At 39.3% G+C, this 20,814-nt stretch overlaps 1 protein-coding gene across 2 annotated transcripts in view; it reads left to right on the top strand.

Annotated features, from left to right (window-relative positions):
• Positions 1 to 20,814, top strand: part of GRM5 (glutamate metabotropic receptor 5) — a gene marked incomplete at both ends in the record, with an annotated part of 417,852 nt that overhangs the window by 302,837 nt on the left and 94,201 nt on the right. The gene's annotated exons all lie outside the window — the stretch shown is intronic.

The raw sequence follows: 20,814 nt of genomic DNA, 5'->3' as shown, positions 1-20,814 counted from the left end.
GCTGTCATGTGGAATTGAGGTGTGAAGAGAGCCATCTGTCAAAGATGTGAAATAGCTTGACTGAATTATTGTTAAATCCTTCCACCCTTGGCTAATGCTAGGTGGAATCTAAAGGAAGAGCATGATCCTTTACTTGACTTCAGGGTATCAACATAAAAGAATAAAGTATTTCAGCTTTGACCTATGAACCAGGAGGTCACGGTTCAGTTCCCAGTCAGGGCACATGCCCAGGTTGTGGGCTCAATCCTCAGTAGGGGACATGCAGGAAGAAGCCAATCAATGATTCTCTCTCATCAATGATGTTTCTATATCCCTCTCCCTCTCGCTTCCTCTGTCTGCAATCAATAAAAATATACATATATTTAAAAACCTAGATAAGTTATTTATCTCTTCAGTAAATATTCACTGAATGCCTACTATGTGTCACTCATAATTTTCTTTTAATTTGGTGTCCGAGCTATAGAAGTAAATAAAACAGACAAAAATGCCTGCCTTTGTGGAACTTACATTGTTGCTAGGGAGAGATAGATTAAGACAAAATAGGTAAATTATGCATCATATTAGATGGTGATAAATGCTAAAAAACTAAAGCAGGGAAGCAGGATTTAGAATGTTAGGGAGGATGCATTTTAAGTCGGTGGTCAGGCATAACCTTACTGAGAAAAGGACCTTGTATAAACCCCAGGAGGAAATGAGGGTACCCAGGGGGACTGGGGAAGATGATTTGGAAAATAGGAAATCACAGGTACAAAATCCAGAGAGGGGCCTGAGCTGTCATATTTGAGGAAACAGTTGGAAGGCCAATGTGGCTGGAGCAGAGGAAGTTGGAGGAAACTACTAGGAGATGTTGGAAAAGAGGTCACAGAGGGTGAGATAGTGTAGATTCTTGTTGCCATTGCATTGGCCTTGGATTTCACTTAAGTGACACATGAATCCATTAGAGGATTTGGGCAAAAGCAGGAGTTGAACTGGCTTTTTTAAAAGATCACTTGGCTGTCATGTTAAGAATAAATGGTAAGTGTGGGCAAAAAAAAAAAAAAAAGAAAGAAAGAAAGAAAGAAAGAAAGAAAGAAAGAAAGAAAGAAAGAAAGAAAGAAAAGAAACAAAGCAGGGAAATAATTAGAAGGCTATTACAGTAATAAGATGAAAAGTGATGGCTTGGATCCAGGCAATAGCAGTGAAAGCAGTGGGTATTTTTAATTATCTCCATGTATTGAGCGCTTCTACATGTCAGGCGTTGTGGAAGAGAAATTCAAGTACAGTTTTATCATTTATTCCCCAATTCTATTGGATAGTAGTATTGGAACTTTTTAGAGCAGTAGGACACTAGTTTTCCAGGACAAGTTGCATTGCAAGTACTTGAACTCCATTGGACTCCACAGTCCATGCACTGCTCACTCTGCCTCAAGGTCTCTGAGGTTTAAAGTATTGCTGGAATGTGTGACTCAACCAGAAAGAGTCATGCAAGTCTATGGATAGGAGAAATCAGTGCAGGTCAGGGTATCCAAGGATAATTGGAAGGGAGAGTTTGGATGCTTTGTGGATAAGTGAAGAGGAGGGGCCCGGGAGAGAGAATGGCCTGAGCAAATGGGATGGGAGGGCTGGCATACAGTCCATTATGGAGAGGGCTCCTATTTGTTTATGGACAATAATGACAGCATTCCAATTCACAAGTCATGTGATAGAAAGAGCATGGTTCCCTGAGTCACTTGGGAGATGGGACAACTTCACAATCTACCTCATTCTATGATGTGAGCAAGAAATAAACTTTCGTTGTATTAGAATACTAGCAATTTGAAGGATCTCATAGAAGGAATGTTAGTTACCCTGACTTGATATACCTTCCTACTGCTGCTGGTGGGCCGCAGCTACCAGACATTTGTTGTGCTATGTAAACACTACTACAAGAATTAGAGGATCCATCTGTTACCATGGTAATTCTTAATAACCCACTCAACCAATTTTTGGAATATGTCCAGAATATGTGAGCTGTTGCTTTCAAAATATTTTACTGATTACCCCAAGGCTTCATGAAAATCAGAGTAGATATTAAATATGACCTACGTGGCACATGATTTCTTTTTAAAAAATAAACTGTTGCTATGAATTCAGGGCATTTATTAAATTTCTATTTATCTCCTTTACCTATTATCATTTTATTTGAATATCCATTAAGCAAGATCCTGAGCTAGTTTAAGAGTTGTAAAAGAGGATGCAAAGTTACTCTAATGGTTACCTCTTCCTTCGGGTATCTTATAATTTATCTGGGGAAACCTTTAATATGAGGTTACACATGTTAATTAGAATAATAAATGAAATAAGCCTTAAGAGATCTAGGTATTAGAGAAGATAAAGAATGCTGGTGTCTGGGGAGATTACGCCTTAATGATATAGTTAACATTTCAGTTGAGTCCTGCAGTTTGGTTGGGCTGTGAGAGGGAGAGTTTGCGGCAGAGTATTCCAAGCTTAGAAGACCAGAGAAACTGAAGAATAGAATTGAAAAAATATAAGGCCTATTCAGATGATAGAGAGTAAATTTGCTCAACCAGAGTAAAAGTGTCATATATAGTAACAGATATAGCTGGAATGAAAGTGGGCAAAGATTTCTTAAGGATTGTGCATGCTAGGTCATGAATTGAGGAATTTTCTTCTCCATATTAAGTAATTGTTGAAGATTTTTGAGAAAGAAAATGATATCAAAAATCACATTTAAAAAGGTTAATCTGACAGTATCCTTCAGAGTTTACTGGCTGAAGGAGAGACTAGGATTTTATTTTATGAAGCCCCTAGAATATTAGGGTGTCACATCAGCTCTTGTTGGATAAACTTGGAAGAGTGGCATAAACTTGGTTACTCCTGAGATGGAGGGGATGGGAGGAGTCATGGGTGACTTCAAGGTTTCAATTATAGGTTATTGAGAAAAACTTTGTTAATAGAAAAATAGAGAAAATGGAAAGGGGGAAAAATTGAGTAGAGAAGATGAGTTTCACTTAAAATATTTCAAGTATTAAATTATGCAGGTAAAAAATGCAAAGAAATGATTAGAAGTGGGACTGGTACTTCAACTATATGCAGCGGTAATGAAGACACCCCCCCACCCCTGTGCAAAATTACTACCAATAAGTACACTACTAGAAGCCTAGATGGAAGCATGAAGAACTCAAAGCGAGGCTAATGAAAAGTGTCCTTGTGTCCGCCCTTGAGACAGTAACTTCAGGAAGAGCAGGGACCATTAGACCAAATAAAGTACCATAAAGAAATATGAGATAAACTCATATATTAGTAAATGTCACAAATCTGATTATATTGGCTTATGGGTGGTGGTTTTAAATAAATAAAAAGTTATACACACCGGAGACATGATAGTATAGTGGTTAAGTGCAAGCTGTGCCATTTGACAGGCTAGATTTATATCCTGTATCTGCCACTTAATAGCTCTGTGACACTGAACAATTTACTTAAACTCGGATGTAAATTTGGGGTGATCTTAAATGCTTACCTGATAGAGATCTTATGAAAATAACGTGGACTAGTACCAATGAAGCACTTAATGCAGTCTCTTAGTCAACTCAGGCTACCATAACAAAATACTATAGACTGGGATGTTTAAGTAACAGAAATGTATTTTCTCACTGCTCTGAGGGCCAGACTGTTCTGGAGTGCCAGTATGGTTGGGTTCTGTGGAGAACCCCTTCCTAGCTTGCAGACAGCTGCCTCCTCACATGGCAGAGAGTAAGAGAACAAGCTCATTGGTATCTCTTCTTATAAGGACCCTAACCCAATTAGAGGGCCTCACCTTCATGATCTCATAGGTCCCATCCCAAATACCCCCAAAAGCCCCATCTCCCAAAGACCCCTATCCCAAATATCATCACATTTGTACTTCAGGCTTTAACATAATTTTGAGGGGACACAATTCAGTCCAGAGCACATAGTCTCTCCATTTAGTAAAAGTCAATAAATTGTATTATTATTAGTTTTTTTCTTCTGTACAATATTTTTCTCTAGCAATTTCACAGAGCTAAGAATCTCAACACTTGAGAACGAATAAAAGAATGTGATTCTAAGAAAAAATTCATCCAAAAATTACATTGTCTGAAAATGTAGCTCAAATAAATCTTTCCAGGTCACAGTAGAGAAAAACACAAGAGGTTAGTGCATTGGTAAAGTATGTGTAAACTCTTGCTTCCTTGAGTGTTCCAGGTTAATCTGTTTCCCATATCCTGCTTGAACTGGCATTTGTTGCATCTGGGAAATTCTAGAAAAATATTAAAACAGTATTTAAGGGTGTTGTGTGGTTCTAGAACACTGCATTTGATATACTGTAAATTGCCTCAAATGGGGAGATATTTTAAATTCTGGATAACTAGCTGTTATTGGATATCATGCAGAAGGTTCAGAAAATAAAACTGGTGTTTCAACTCACCCGCCGCCGAAGCACATGGCAAATTTTCTTTAGTAGGAGTTCCCTTGATGCCTGACAGTGTCAGTTTCTCTGTTGCCATTTTTCCTTCCTCCCGTATTTCTCCATTTCTTTGGAGGAGGTGAAAAAGCAGGCACGGGCAGGGTTTCCTTTTATGCTCTAGACTCTCGATTCCAATAATTACAGGCTGTTGTTGTTCCTTGTGATTAAGCCCCCTATCCCAGTGGTCGGCAAACTCATTAGTCAACAGAGCTGCAAACCGCGGCTCGCGAGCCACAGCCGCAGTTTGCCGACCACTGCTCTAAGGTAATATTTAATTAAGTCTCAATCAGTGACGAGAGAGAAGAAAATTTTTTATGGTGATTCTTTTTCTAAACTGAATTAGCTGGTTCAAGTAGTCACAGGTAATTGGCGAGAGCTCTCCCTTGTGAAATCAGCATCCAGGGTGCAAAGCATCTGCTAGCCCATGCACGAGAAAGCAGCAGGGCGAATTGAATTGGATGTCTGCGTCCTTTTCATCGAATAATTCAGCTCAGGACATCTTTTGGTCCGTGGTTCTACTTTAATATGAAATTAACTAATTTCCCTTTGTCGTATTTGAAGGTACCCATATAACCCACGGAATACTGGATAGAGCCAAATCAATAATTATTATAAAAATTAACAGTTGAATTGAAATTTAAATAATTAGTAAGTAGTTGTCTAGCTGATAATAGGTTTCTTTTCCAAAAATCAATTTGACTCATGTTAGGGGTTTTGGTTGTAAGCACTGGAAACCAATTTTATCTTGGCTCTCTTAAGTAAAATATATCATAAATATAAATAAGTACTGTTATTTGGAAGAAGATTGAGGCCTCCCAGGACCTATTGGTAGCTGGGAGACCAAGTCTGAAACTTGGACCAGGTCTCTAGGCCATGAAACAAGAAGCTCAGCTTTGAGCAGTTTGGCCGGAATAGAACTGCATACAAGGCCTGCTGCTCGCTGCCTTGTAAGTACTAGTAAAAACGGGCCATCCTTTTGCTTTAAGTCACTTTCTCCAGATTCCTGGGAAGGTGCTTCCAAAGGGTTGCATTCCCATTACCTGGCAACCAAAGCATGGAGAACGCAGAACAAGGCTACTTCATCTTCCCTAGAATCTAGGTGCAATGAGCTCATCAAAACCAGGAAGGGGATATCGATTCTATGTAGCCAAATAATGAAGATTACTACAGCTTAATTCAGTAATTGGGAATGATATAAGTGGTCTCATTTCCACCATCGTTATCATAATTAACATTAATAAACAGTTACTTGCTTGCTAGGCTCTATTCTTACCCCCACTTTCCCAGCACTAGTTCATTGTATGCTACCATCAATCTTATGAAACAGCTAGGGTCATTTTTATTAAAAAAAAAAAAAATGAAGGAAAAATGCTTAGTGAGGTTAAATAACTTGCTCAAGATTACATAGCTAGTAAGTGACCAAGCAGTCTCAAACCTCAGGCTGTAAAATTCAAATAAGCTAAGCTAACCATGTGTACACACATGGGATTGACTTCTGTGCTGCCATTAGACAGTTTTACAGATTATTAAATATACTAGGTGCTTAACAAATATTGGCTCAAAACTCTGCCTAGAATAGCTCCGGCTTATAGTTGGTGCTCAATAAAAATTTGTTTCATTAATAAAGAAATGTACTGTATATTATGTTTACTAAAAAGACCAGGTGTCCAGTGACAGGTGTCCCAACCCCTCTGGATTACCCCCTGACCCCCACTACCCCGAATGCAACTCTGAGCCTGTGCTGAGTTGGTGATCCCAGGAACCAAAGGGATCCAATTCCAGGTTATAATAAAATCAATGCACATTCACAATGGTAAGGTGAACTGAGTATTCAAGTAATTTCTTGTCTTTTTTTACTTCTTTTTAAACTTGATAATATTTTAGAAATTGTTTTTAAATGAGAGATTGTACACAGATCTCTCTGTCTTTGTGAATCATTTCATTTTTTAACTCCGTGGCTTTTCTCTGTGATTAAAAAAAAAAGAATCAATCTTGGAGACTATGCAGGGAAGGGAAGTATTTCAGACTCAAGACAGAAACATCTACAGATGGAGCCACAGTTAATATAACCAAGGGCAGGTCCCACCTTGACTTACAGCAATAATTAGACCTAAGAAGTGGGAATTCTTTTCAAAGGACAGGAATGTCTCAGTTCTGAATTGCTTCACTCTAGAATGAAGATGAACTGGCTCACAGATTTCTTTGGAGAACTGGTATAACCTTCTCTAAAATCTATAGATTATAAAATAACAGTATTAATTTGTTACAATTATCAGTGGTTCAAGGTTTCCTCTTGCTCTTTCATTCACGTGCTCTCTCTTGATCCTCAGATCTATTTATAGCTGTTACTTTACAGATAAGCAAACTAAGGCTTCAATGAGATTGACTGGTTTCCCAGCCAAGGACATGTAACTGACAAATAAAGAGCAAAAATTTGAATCTAAGACTCTAAAATTGTCTTTTTTTTATTATATTGTGCTGCCTTCTATAAATGCAAAACAAATACATGGAACAGTAGATAGAACCAAACCAGTAGGGTTTTTTAATAAAAAATTAAGAGTTAAATTGGAACTCAAATAATTAGTAAGTTGTCCAGCTGATAACATTGAGCCGCCATTGAACCCAATATGGGCCTTTGCAGGAAAAATCAGTCCCTCACTGAGTAGTCTCAAGGAGATTTAGTTTAGTTTCCATGTTATTGGGTTTTGACTTTAGCACAGGTATTAAATACCAGTGCACAAGAAAAGACCTTGGTTGTGTTGTACCTTGTTGTTTTGTCCGGTGCTCAGGTGATTGAAGTTAAGTTGGGACTGAGCCTAGGAGATCAGAAAGTTAATGTTTCAAAGAATGGTTTCTTCTGTTATAGCCCCCAAGATTCTCTGTGTTAATACAGTACCAGAGTGTTTGAGAAGTGTTCCACCCAAATACTAGCGATGCTTTACAATTTGATGTGTTTTCAATCTGTTTGTCCTTAGAAAAGTTACCTAATACCTCAGTTTCCTTGTATAACAAATGAGGTTGTCCTACCAGTATGGCTCAGTGGTTGAGCATAGACTTATGAACCAGGAAATCATGGTTCTATTCCCAGACAGTGCACATGCCCAGGATGCTGCTCCATCCCCAGTAGAAGGCATGCAGGAGGCAGCTGATCAATGATTCTCTCTCATCATTGATGTTTCTCTCTTTCCCTCTCCATTCCTCTCTAAAATCAATAAAAATATAAACATATTTTAAAATGAGGTTAATAGTAGGGCTTTTATAATGGCTAAATTAGAATAATAATAATTTCTCAGTAACTAGTACCCAGTACTATTAATTAAAATATTTTATATATACACTGAGTGGTCAGATTATTATGATCTCTGAAGGCATAATAATCTGGCCACTCAGTGTATATCCTATATAATAAAAGGCTAATATGTAAATTGTCCCCTCGACCAGGAGTTCGACCAGCAGGCAGGCTGGCCAACCACCATGTCCCCTCACCCTGGCCAGGCTGGCCGGACCCCACCCATGCACAAATTCAGGCACCGGGCCTTTAATATACGTATATCTATATACAATGAGTGGCCAGATTATTATGCGTTCAGAGATCATAATAATCTGGCCACTCAGTGTATATTTCATTTTCTCCTCAAGTTCTACCCTCAGAAGTTAATAAAGATGATTATTCTCAATTTCAAGTGACAGAAAATGACATTTGCAAAAGTGGCCTTATGTTTATAAAAAGTTAGGGTAGATACCAGCACAGAAAGGTCAGTCTATAGACCAGGGGTCCTCAAACTTTTTAAACAGGGGGCCAGTTCACTATCCCTCAAGACCATTGGAGGGCCGGACTATAGTTTAAAAAAAAAACTATGAACAAATTCCTGTGCACACTGCACATATCTTATTTTGAAGTAAAAAAACAAAACGGCAAAAACACCCGCATGTAGCCCGCGGGCCGTAGTTTGAGGACGCCTGCTCTAGACCTTTAAATTGAGTTTAAAATTCCATTTTACCACATTTTAACTTTATGTCATTGGCATTTTTATTTTAACTCTCTGAGCCCAAGTTTTCTCATCTCAATAAAGGCAGAATATAATGCTTAGTTTATATGTTTGCCCTGAGGATTAAATGAGGCAATGAATATAAAGCAACCGGCATCTAGCATCTGCAGGATACTTTCTTCTCCCATCTCTTATCCTTTAATGACTACTTTTAAAATATTTCAGAATAAAATAGTTTATAGAAAATAACCATTGTCATGGCTGCAAGTGGTATTATTGTGATTTTAAAGTAATATCTATAATAAAGAAACCAGTCCTAATGGTGCAGTAACTAGCATCCTCAGAAGAGGGAGCTTCATAAGGACTTTTTTAATAAAAATGATCCAGTGGATAAAATTTTGCACAAATATCTCTACACTAATCAAATCTCTTGTATTACACGTGATAATTAATCTTCCGTGTGTACAATTGGTGAACTCTGCATTTTGTGCTTTAATTCTTCGCAGAAAATTTATAGGCCGCAATGTAATTCATTTTTTCAATTTTCTACTTCATTTCAATTATGGTGCTTATTATATGAGATGGGGTTTTCATTTATCATGCTTGTAATTTTTAATTAGAAGTTAAGTTTTTGGCATCCCTTATTTTCAGAAGCATAAACTCTGGAACATTACGTGAGTAAAAAAGCAGAGTAGTTCTCAAGTATTCACAGGTGCGGAAAGAACTTTTATAAATGTATTAGACTCATCTAGTGATCTCTTGTACATAATTGTACTAGGTGTACAAACACAGCAGCACAAGTCTCTAGTTGCTTAGTACCTGTTTCAGGGTCTTGACTTCTGTATGTATTGTCTCTAAGTCTCACAACTCTACAAGCAGGTATTAATTGCCTTATTTTCCAAATAAGGAAGCCCTGAGAAAAAGAATTACTCAATCCTACCTGGGAAACTGTAGCACGACTTCACAGTAACGTGACCATTAAACTGTGAGGAAACTCACCCGATAAAGATGGGAAAGATACATCTTCAGGAAACACTATGAAACACAGTTAAAATGAAAAAGAATAGTGACTATAAAGATGGACAGACAGAGCCACGTAGGAAAGTTCTGGTCTAGGAATCTGGTCTGAGTTTAAAAATGAGAATGAAATGCTATGGCTTTTTGCCATTTACTCTTTTGAATAATAGCATAACCACCAGCCTTCATATCCCGGTGGAATTCTTCCTTCATTTACACACCATATGGAAGTTCCTCAAAATACTGTAATGTGAATGAAAGAGATATGCTAGCTGAAATAACATCCATCAGAGGGCTGCCAACCGGCAGTTAATGGTGAATCATTTAAATTTAAAATTTGGCGATCTGCACATAGAAGTGTAGGATCCCTGTTGAGTTTCTGTAGCTCCCTGAAGATGTCTCCTTTCCGCAGCTACTGCGATCATTTGCATTTCAATATCAGCATTTAGAGGTCAACTGCCTGTATTTCGGGCACAGTTATAAATTGGAGTCACTGCAGAAAATCTAAACTGGTGTATCTGTAGGGGACCGGGTACAACTCTGGGTTCCCAGTGTCTCCTGATGCACAATACACACATAAAGTGTCAGGAAAGGGGATGGATGATTTATGTAACGTCATTAGTTACTTCAACCCTCGCATACACTAACCTTTCCTTTATGACATCACTAGTCTCTGTCCAAGCCCTAGATCACATAAATAACTAGTCCCTTATTTTTATTAATCTTAACATATGCTCCCAAGAAGCTACCTGCATCTTCATTATATTATTAATTTCTCTCTCTGGCCCACTACATTACCCATCATTCATTATGACCCGCCAATGTGTTCTTGACAATGTTAACCACTGTTCTGGGTGCTGAAAGTACAATAATAAGCAAGATCAATGTGGGCTTAGTCTGCATAGAGCTGGCTGTCTACTCTGAACTAATCTCTGAATCTCATGGTATGTTTAGCGGGTTTTGTTTAATAAATGTTAAATGAAAGAATTAATTGCACGCTCTATACCACAGTGTTGGAACTGTGGGGGATACAATATAAACAAGACAGTTTTAGCCTTCAGGATGCTCATACTCTGTGGTGGGCACAGACAAGCACATAGATAATGCTAATGCATGGCAGAAAGCATTACGTGTTGTAATGGAAGTATAAACACATTTCTGTGGGAGCAGGTAATGGCAAAAGATTAATTCTGGCTTGGGGGATGCTCTGCCCTTCTGTCACAGCAGGAAACAAATTATGGTGTCACCCACTGAGCATAACTGGAATCCATTTGCCAGAGGCATGAGGAATGAGTAGATCCAGAAAATAAATGAGAGTTGGGAGAATTTGTTTCACTGCAATTCTTTTTCATTACTATGTTACAGTATGTTATCCAATGACATCTTCCAGATTGATAATCTCCTTCCTAGAAAATATTTTGAATCCCTTTCCGTAGAGCCTGCTTTTCTTTACTATTCTTCCCCAACTGGTAGGTGGAGAGGAAATAATGAGGGCCATCTGAATGCGTTTTAGTATTTAGCATAAAAACTAGCACAAAGAACTAATAAGATTTTTAAAAAAGAAAACAGTTGCCAATTTCATTACTCTATAGTCATAAGTTAGCTTGCTGAAAACAATATTCAATCATGCTTGTGGTTTTTTGGTGTGTTTTTTTGTTTTTGTTTTTGTTTTTGTGGGTTTTTTTTTGTTTTTTTGTTTTTTGCCTCCCATATGAAAATAGCACTAACCCAAGAGTTTGGACACAAGAGGTATCGGGCCAGCTACCATCAAAGGTATGACTTTAGGGAAATCATTTTCCTTCTATTGGCCTTATTTCCATCATCTATAAAATGAATTTATTGGGCCAGATTAGGCAGTCCCAATCTCAGGAGCCAAAGAGGTAAAAAATAGAAGCAGGTCAGCATTTGCCAGGTGAGAATGTGAAGCCAGTATTGTGAGATCTGAGTTTGTCAAGAGTCTACAAAGCTGGATTCGTATGTGAAATCTCCACAAAATAGCATTTAGGCCAAAGAGGAATAAAGGAGTTCAGCCCAAGCACTTCCTTTTTGCAGCTTCTAACCTAGATGCTTCCCCAAATCTCTCACATCTCAGATATCCTCTGATTCCACATTGTTAAGACGGTCTGATTTCCCTTTGTCTAACAGCTACTAAGCTTCAAAGTTCCGGTTCCCCAGATAAATGAAAGAGCATGTTTTGAACACTATAAAATTAAATTGTCATCACAGATTGGAGGATTCAGTTTCTGCTCATCCTTGTGGGGCCTTCTGATTTGATGAAACAATAGGAAAATTAGGACTGAATGTTCCGTGTTCTAAATTAGAAATCCAGTTTTGAAGAAACAAAGAGAAAACAGCCGTCCCTCCCTCTCCTATTTCCTCAGTGCAGGCTGCTGTGCGGCAGATCCGGCCCGAGAGCAGTTGGCAAGTTTGAGTTGGCACACATCCTCCTGCCTCCACTGGCCCGGCCCATAGCGGACCCTAAAAACTAACCCTTAACAGAGGAAATACTGCTGGATGAAGTCCAGTTCTTTCAGGCATTCACATGCCAAGTCAGTAACATGTCCTCTCTTTCCTACTTATTGAATAAGAAAAGAAATCTGGAGAAAATGAGCCCTTTTATGACAGACACTTGGGACTTTAAAATCTGCCTAATAAGGTGAAACTCTTTATACCCTCACAAATTTCTATCACTGAGCCTCTGCCTGCCTTACATGCTAGGGTTTTTGAGGAAAGAGATACTACACTGAGTGGCCAGATTATTATGATCTCTGAACGCATAATAATCTGGCCACTGAGAGTATATATATTAGAGGCCTGGTGCATGAATTCGTGCATGGGTGGGGTCTGGCCAGGGGGAGGGGACATGAGCGGTTGGCTAGCCTGCCTGCTGGTTGAACTCCTGGTCGAGGGGACAATTTGCATATTAGCCTTTCATTATATAGAATATACACTGAGTGGCCAGGTTACTATGTGTTCAGAGATCATAATAATCTGGCCACTCAGTGTATATTACTCAAGTTTATATCACCAGCATCCAGCACAGTGTCTGACATACAATAAGGACTCAGTAAATGTCTGTTTACAATCAATAACTTAATCTCTGAATGTGTCAGCAAATAAATTAACTAATGAGCCAGAATTTCTCTCTAGGGTCTGACTAGCAAGAACAAAGGATGTGACTATAACTGAGATCATTAAGACATCTATAGAAAGATTGTATTAACCAAAGGAGAGCAGGGTGCTTGGGAATGGAGACAGAAGATCAGTAAAAGGTGGTGGGACCCTTACAGCACTCCCAGTGACTGTAGACAGTCCCCTTCTTCCAGGTAGCATCTCATGATTCTGGACATTTTAGACATAATGTTATCTTATGTCAAATATTTATTTTAAAAATACAGGAAATCGATCTGGTTGCCTTCAGGTTATAAGTTTGCACCAACCGTGTGTGACCTGAGAGCCCATGATCAGGGCAGCTGTCCAGGCCTTTGCAGTGCTGTCAGTATTTACTGTTCATGTGTCTCCTTGAGGGGCCAGTCTTGGACCGAGGCAGTGTTGAATCCCATAGTTCACTTCTCAAAACTTTGGTATGCTGACTAGGGACAAACCCATGCCTGCACAACTCAGAGAGGAGTCTAGGAGTTGATCTTCAATTTTGTGGGGTCACTTTCTTGATCTCCGCCCTGCTCTATAGTCTCCCTGACACTCCAGGTCCCAGCCTCTCTTATTCCCCTCCTTGTCTTCTGTGTAGAAACTGGAGGTTTTAGTTCCTACCTATGTCTCATACTTTCTGTTCCTTCAGCTAGATTATCATGGGAGCCAAGTGGGGAGAGGGCTAGAGAAAGGAACAAAGTAATGGGGGAGGGGGTCTCCACACTAGTGGGACACAGTTCCTTTGGTTACAGAGAAGGGTCCCCACCCTAAGTTACAGGGGTTTGCCCAGCCACATTTGCCTTTGCCACTCCCCCTCTGCAGAGATGCCGGGGACTTGCATAGAAAAACAAAAAAATAAAAACAAAGAATGGCTTTTCTCCCACTGTCTCTGGCTTGTAGGGTGCCCTTTCCACTCTTAAGACCAGTAAGAGAGAGCTCATGGTGCTCTTGGTGCCTGCACCGGGGCCTGGTGCACAGGCCATGTTTGGGGCTGCCTTTGAGTCCAGGCCAGGATGTACTGGAGGACAGAGATCCAAGAATCTCATGCATGGTTCAGTGGCGTTATGAATCCTGGTTTTCTTCCCTAGTTCTTCTGTTACCTTTACTTTTCAGGACAGAAAGTCATTCCACCCAGGGTTCTTGGCTGCATTCAGTGGGAAAAACAGGGCTACGAGTGCTTTCTCTATAATGACTGGACCTGGATTTTTGCCATGTAGTTTTATTAGATGGTAAAATCACACTGGTCGCTTAATAGTATTGTCCGGTCTATCTGGCAGATCCTGTTGTAAGCTGGCATTGTTTAATTTTATTTAGTGTCTTCCTACAAAGGAAAAATTGCTTCAGTAAACTGATTTGACAATCTGAGTACCTATGAGACACCAGTCCTCCTTCATGTATTTTACATACGTTAGTAGTGCCAATGATGTGTCAGGTATGGGGCTAGGCACAAGGGCTATCTCTGGAACTGACACAGAATCTTGGTCCCTAGGGAGTATGATAGATCAGAGTAGAGAGGTAAATTGAGGGCAGAATAAGAAAGCTCTTGAAGGTCAAGAAAAGGTATTTACAGTATAATTTGATTATCAACTGAATGGTTTTGATTGGGGGCTAACAAAATCAGTATTGTGCTTTAGAAAGACGACTCCCTATATATCTACATTGGAAATACAGAGGCTCAGGTAGGGCAAGATTGGAGGTAGTAAGGTCTGTTAGGAGGCTGTTGTAGTAACCCAAGCAAGAAATTGTGACAATCTGGACTTAGTCAAAATAAATCATGCTATATCTATACAAGGGAACAGGATACAGCCAGTAAGAGTCTAGCATCTCTATGTTAAAGAAATGATCAGAAAGTAAGAAAGGTGTCTACTCTCTGAGATGGGTCCAATAGATTATGATATTTCTCCAAGAAAAACACTCCAAAGCCTTACATTACACAGTGCCTCAAAGAACACAGTTGGCACATTTGCCCTAGCTAATGCCCCTGCTTGGCAATATACTTCTTTCAGATCTTTATAATTTGTTTATGGAGAAATAAACCAGATCATTAATAACAGAACATGGGTCAGGAACCACATAACATAAATCAATTTATTTCATCAAATGCTTTATAAGTATAAACTTATTTCATACTTGTATAAAATTATTTTAGTTAAAATAAAGTATTTTCAAATTAAAAATAGTTAGACACTATTATTAAACCCATTTTCTTCAGGCACAGAATGGTTAATGACCTTGGCCAAAGTCACACAGCCCAGCTGTGATTCTAATCTGCTGCCTGGTTCCAGAACCTGTTCTCCTGTCTCTGTGCTCTGCTGCTCTGAGGAATTGACATGCACTCTCTAACATAAAGTAAGACAACATCTTTTTTTAAAAAATATATGTTTTATTGATTTCAGAGAGGAAGGGAGAGAGAGAAAGAGAGATAGAAACATCAATGATGAGAATCATTGATCGGCTGCTTCCTGCATGCTCCTCAGGGATCTAGCCTGCAACCCAGACATGGCCCTTGACATGAATCAAACACAGGACCTTTCAGTTTGCAGGCTGAGGCTGTATCCACTGAGCCAAACTGGCTAAGGCTAAGAAAACATCTTGAAGATTCACCCCCTTTAGAACTATGTGGAGTTAGGAAGGGGATGGAGCTAGAGAGAGATCGAACCCTGAGGAAACAAGAGGCAGAAAAACTCTCTAATTAACCATCTAATTCCCCACATCTACAAATATCTGTTGTATTGATTGCTTTTAAGTGTGGGTAGCACTTCCCCCTCTATACAAAAAGCTAAACTTGCCAGTTATTTACAGTCAGTCATCTTGATTCCCTTAGCTTTTTCATCTATACTGGAAAGAGCTCCAAGTTCACTGAGTTTTCTGAAATTAAAGCATTTTGTAAAGTATTTATTTTGTTAGTACACATTTCAACAGAGCTCTGTCGGCTCCCTGAAGGTGAGAGCTCAGCCATGAATTGCTTCTTCTAATGAAAGAGCGAGTCTGGAAAGTAGGTGGAATGGTGTAGGCAGAATTCAAACTTGAATGTCTCTAAATTGAACCCCCACTGCAGCCTGAATGCTAAAACAGTTTAAAAGATCTTCCTTTTAAAATATGTATATCAAAATGAACTGAGAAATTACAAAGGCTAAAGTTCCATTAGTTTCTTCTAGCAAGTTTTTTTTTTTTTTAATTTGCAATCATATGAAATCTTTAGGTGACAAGGGAAAAGAGTCACCAGGAACTTCTACAAGACCCTAATGTTCCCCAAATAGGCCAGTTGGTCCCGGATACTCAATAGTAACAAACAATTCAACAGACTGTGCACAAACGCATGTGTGCTTCTTGGTTTTCAAGCTCTTGCTGATGGTCAGCTCTTTCTATATATTCCTGGGCCCAGGTCTTCGGCAGCACCAGTGGGCACTATTCAAGGGGACAGACACAAAGCATTTTCCAGGAAAGAGCCAATATTATTGCTAGTTTATTATCCCTAATTTTAGCACTTAAGTAAAAATATTTTAATATTCCGGGGAATGTATATTTCCAGTAAAAAGCAATGTTATTTAGCAAAAAAGACACTAATCTTAGTGCTAGAATTTCTTGTCTACTTCTGATTTTTATTATCTGTGTGACCTCAGAAAATCTAATTAACCTATCTCCACATCAGTTTATCTCTACAATTTGGACACGGTATTGATGCACATCACTGGTACACACAAAAATTATTTTGACAACTGCTAAACAAATGCAAATTTTCATTCTTGCACCCATTCAACAAAGAATACAGAAACCATGCCCTAAGCACTGTGATTTGATTTGCAAATGAATAAGGTTCAAGTTTTGCCTTTGTGCCAGTTGCTGTCTTCTTTAGACAAGGCATAAAAAAAAATCAGAAGGAGAACCTGAAAGATGAGCACCTGAGACCTCTATTGAACATCACATCAGAGGAGACCTTTGACTTGCTTTTGTACTCCAAAGTCTTAACCATAAAACATAGTGATTAAAAGTTATTGTGATTTATATTTTGATATAGTTACTATTTATAAAGGACCTACCTTGTGCCAGGCCTTGTGTGAGGTACTTATGACTTTCCTATAACATTTAATTCTCATATCACCCTTGCAAGGTGAAGGTATTCATTTAACAAATGATTAAATTTAATCTTAGAGGAGTTAAGTAACTTGTCCAAGTCACCGAGCTAGGAAGACATAAAATAGGAATGTAAACCTAGGTCTCTCAATTCTGCTCATAAGACGAAAAATAAAAGAATGAGAATCAACTACCACATGTTTAATAGACATAAAAACACTAATTGCTGAATTCTGATAGTGGGTTTAGAGATGACCACAAGATGCCCTATTTTTAGTCAGTTTTCTGGAAGTAGTATCAATCAGGTGAGTAAATCTGCCTCTATTTAAAGTTTTAAACAGAGGAAGATAGGCAATGGACTAACTTGAGGACTGGATAGTTCAAATTCTCTAATTGTGCCTACATTGCTATAGTAAGGTATACAGGGTGCCTGTGAGAGGTATAGAGAAAGTAATAGAGAGTTTGGAAGGGCAAGCTTAATTTTAGGATCTGCAATCATGGTGGTCTTCATGAAGGAAGTTCTCTTGGAGCCTTTGAAAGTAGGTAGGATTAGTGTTAGTACATTCAGGGAGGAAAATAAAATAGTAGTGATATTCTAGTTAGAAGGGACAGTTCTTTAGTTCATTCAACAAATATTTGTTGAGGACCCACTATGTGCCAGGCACTGTTCTAGGCACTGAGTAGTGAACAGAACAGGAAAAAATCCCAGACCTCATGAGTTTTCATTTCAGTGGGTAGATGAGACAGACCATAAATAAGACAGATATATAAAACATGTAGCATTTTAGGTGGTGGTAAGGAGAAAAATAATATTGGGGAAGGAGATAGGGAGAGTGTGGAAAGAGTGGGGTGGAAATGCATTTTAGGCAGGGTATCCAGAGGCGGTCTCACAGAGAGGATGATATTTGAGTCAAGACCTGAATTGGGGAGGGAATGCTCTGCAGATCTCTGAGGCGGCGCATTCCAGGTAGAAGGAACAGTAAGTACAAGGGCCTGGGGGCAGAACCACACCTGGGCATATTTGAGGATCAGGGAGGAGATTAGAGTGCCAAGAGAGGAATAATTTAAGTGCAGAGGACCAGGAAAGAGTCAGAAGGGTAAAGGTGGAGCACCATGAGCTAAAATTCTGTATGACTTCTTGGGTCAGTGTAAGGACTTGACTTTTACTTTAATAAGGGAGCCACTGGTAAGTTTGATAAAATAAGGGAGCCACTGGTAAGTTTGATGAAAGGAGTGTCATGATCTGACATATTTTAACAGAATTTTTCTGGCTATTTTGTTGAAAATCGGCTTGAATAGAAGGAGGATGGGCAAAGGTAGGAAAGAGACCGGTTAAAAGACGATTGCTGTAATGCAGGCAGGAAGTGATATATCGTGAAACTGGCAGAGGAAGATCTGTATGAAATAGTTTAATTCTGGATGTATTTAGAAAATATATCAAATAAGATTTGAGAAATTAGCAAGGAAAGAAAGGAATCAAAAGTGTCCCCAGTATATTTGACCTAGCACCTAGAGGAATTTCCAGCAGCAGAGGGGAAATATGGAAGTATGAATATACTCGGTGTAGAGAAGGAAATTGTAAGATTTGACTGGCAGCCTGGGGCCAGTGTCAAGTCTTGAAAAGGAAGCAGGCTTCCTCTTTTTATACTTGTCAGGATTAATTATGCTAGTTTTCCTAGTGATCCTCTGTACTAGTACTCAGGGAAACTTAAGAGTGTCAGCATTTGGGCCAGCAATCAAGAACAGGTTAATATATCTCTACAGTTTGAAAACTCTTCAAGAACCATGCTATCTTGAGAGAGTTCCTTTTATCCCACTTAAAGAAAACTTTTCACCAAATGGCAAACCTCTGATGTTCCTTTCACTTTATTACCATGCTCTTCCTATATGTCTCATTCCTCTGCATTCTTTAGTCACTGGGCCTGGTAGTAAATTCTGCCTCCTATACACTCCTGCCCATAACCATGTCCTCTGCCCTAGACTAGGTCATTTCCAGCTATCACTGGGATTGCTGCATTGCCTCCTAATGGGTCTTCCTAACTCCACTCCTACAACCCTCTAAATCTTTCTCCACACTGTAGCCAGATTGGTCTTTCTAAAATAGAAATCTGATCAGGTTCCTTCCTAGTTTAAATACTAAAAAGGATCTCCATATTCTTATAATAAAGTACAGCAAACTTAAAGTGGCTTAATCAGTCCTGTCTTCCTCCACTACTTCAGTTCTCCCCATCCTCCTACCTCCCATTCCATGTTCTGGCCATTTCAATCTTTGCAAAGTTTCCCAAATGCAGTATGCTCTATCTCATCTGTGTACCTTCAGGCATGTTTGGAACACTCTTCCCTTCTACTCTTCATCCAGCTTGATACTCAACCATAATGCTCAGCTTCAGTGAGCTTCTAGGTCTGACGCCCTTCCCGATTCAGTCCTACCTCAGCACTTGTCAAACTAGATGCTCATCTGCCCTCTAGACTCTAAGTAAAGAAGAGCAAGAATCATGTCTCTCTTGTTCAACATTATGTCCCCCAGTCTCAGCAAGTTTTGAGCAGTCACTCCATATCTATTGAATTAATAACCCATATTGAATGTTAATTCTTTTTTTATTATTATTGGTTTTCTGCAGACAGGAAGGGAGAGGGATAGAGAGTTAGAAACATTGATGAGAGAGAAACATCGATCAGCTGCCTCCTGCACACCCCCCACTGGGGATGTGCCCACAACCAAGGTACATGCTCTTGACCAGGATCAAACCTGGGACCCTTGAGTCTGCAGGTCGACTCTCTATCCACTGAGCCAAACTAATTAGGGCTGAATGTTAACTCTTTAATGTCACTTTCCAATAGCCTTCATTGGAAGAGATCGTCCCCTCTTTTGGCCTCTATGGATTTTAACTCCACTTATTTATATAACAGATTTACCACCTTATACCTTTCACTTTAGTTATGTAATTTATCTCTATTATTGAACAAGTGCAGAATCCATGTTCAATTCATCTTCGTAGTTTCCCTAGCTCATCTGCCACATAGCTTTATATATACACAGACTCCAATAAAAGTTTATTGAATTAATTAATGAATTAACCTTTTGCACTCGGATGTCGAGTGCAAATTACTCTTTGAATGTATCAATAATTTGAAATATAAAAAAATCCAAATAAATAAGTTTGTATGAAAAGAAACCCCAGTTTTTTATTCTACTGCCACGCTTTGTAAAATCTGGGGTATTTAAAAAATTAAATCCCAAGTAGAATAAAGGAATCGAGAAAAAAGTAATCAAGTGCAAAGGGTTAATGGACCTTAAATATTATCTAACCTAATAATAGAGAAACATGTAAATTGACCATACCTCTGCTACGCCCACAGCCAATCAGAGTGAGGATGCAAATTAACCCAACAAAGATGGCAGTTAATTTGCATATATACCTGAGTCCCAGGAACCTCCTCAGCACCCAGGTCACTCCCAACCGGCCTTCAGAGGGGCGGGGGGGAGGGGTCCCCCTTCACAAGCCTAAAGCCTGGGGCAGAGGCTTTAGGCCTGGGGCTGAGACTTTAGGCTTGGGAAGGGGCCGAGCCTGGGATCAGAGGGAAGGAGAAAAAAATCAATGGAAACATATCCTGAGGTGAGGATAAAAAGAAAAATAAAGAAAGAAATGTCATATCCTATGAAAGACACGTCTTGAAAATGCTTAAAGAAAGTTGTCGTTTTTTCATGGTGAAGGGACTGGAGTCCGTGTTGATGAAAATACCTTGGTGGCTGTGGTGACTGGCAGTGGCTGCAGCAGTGGGGTGATGGGGCTGGCACCTTCCCCTGATCTGCCTGGTCGCCTCCCGCAGATCAGACTGTGGCTTAGGCCTGCTCCCCATTGGAGCAGGCCTAAGCCATCAGTAGTACATCCCCTGAGGGCTCTCAGTATGTGAGAGGGGGCAGGCTGGGCTGAGGGACCCTTCCCCAGTGCATGAATTTCATGCACCAGGCCCCTAGTATTTAATAATTTTCAAATATTCTAATTTATTGAGAGCATATGCTTTGAGGTTAGAAGTGGCAGATGATAAATCTAATTAGGTAAGTTGAGGCAAGGTAGTGGAGGATCTAGTTTGCTCAGCTAAGTAAGAACTTAATAG

The sequence above is a fragment of the Cnephaeus nilssonii genome (assembly GCF_951640355.1).
Source record: "Cnephaeus nilssonii genome assembly, chromosome: 13".
Lineage (NCBI taxonomy): Eukaryota > Metazoa > Chordata > Mammalia > Chiroptera > Vespertilionidae > Cnephaeus > Cnephaeus nilssonii.
Note: the sequence above shows the minus strand (reverse complement) of the source record. Positions and strands in the feature narration are given on the sequence as shown.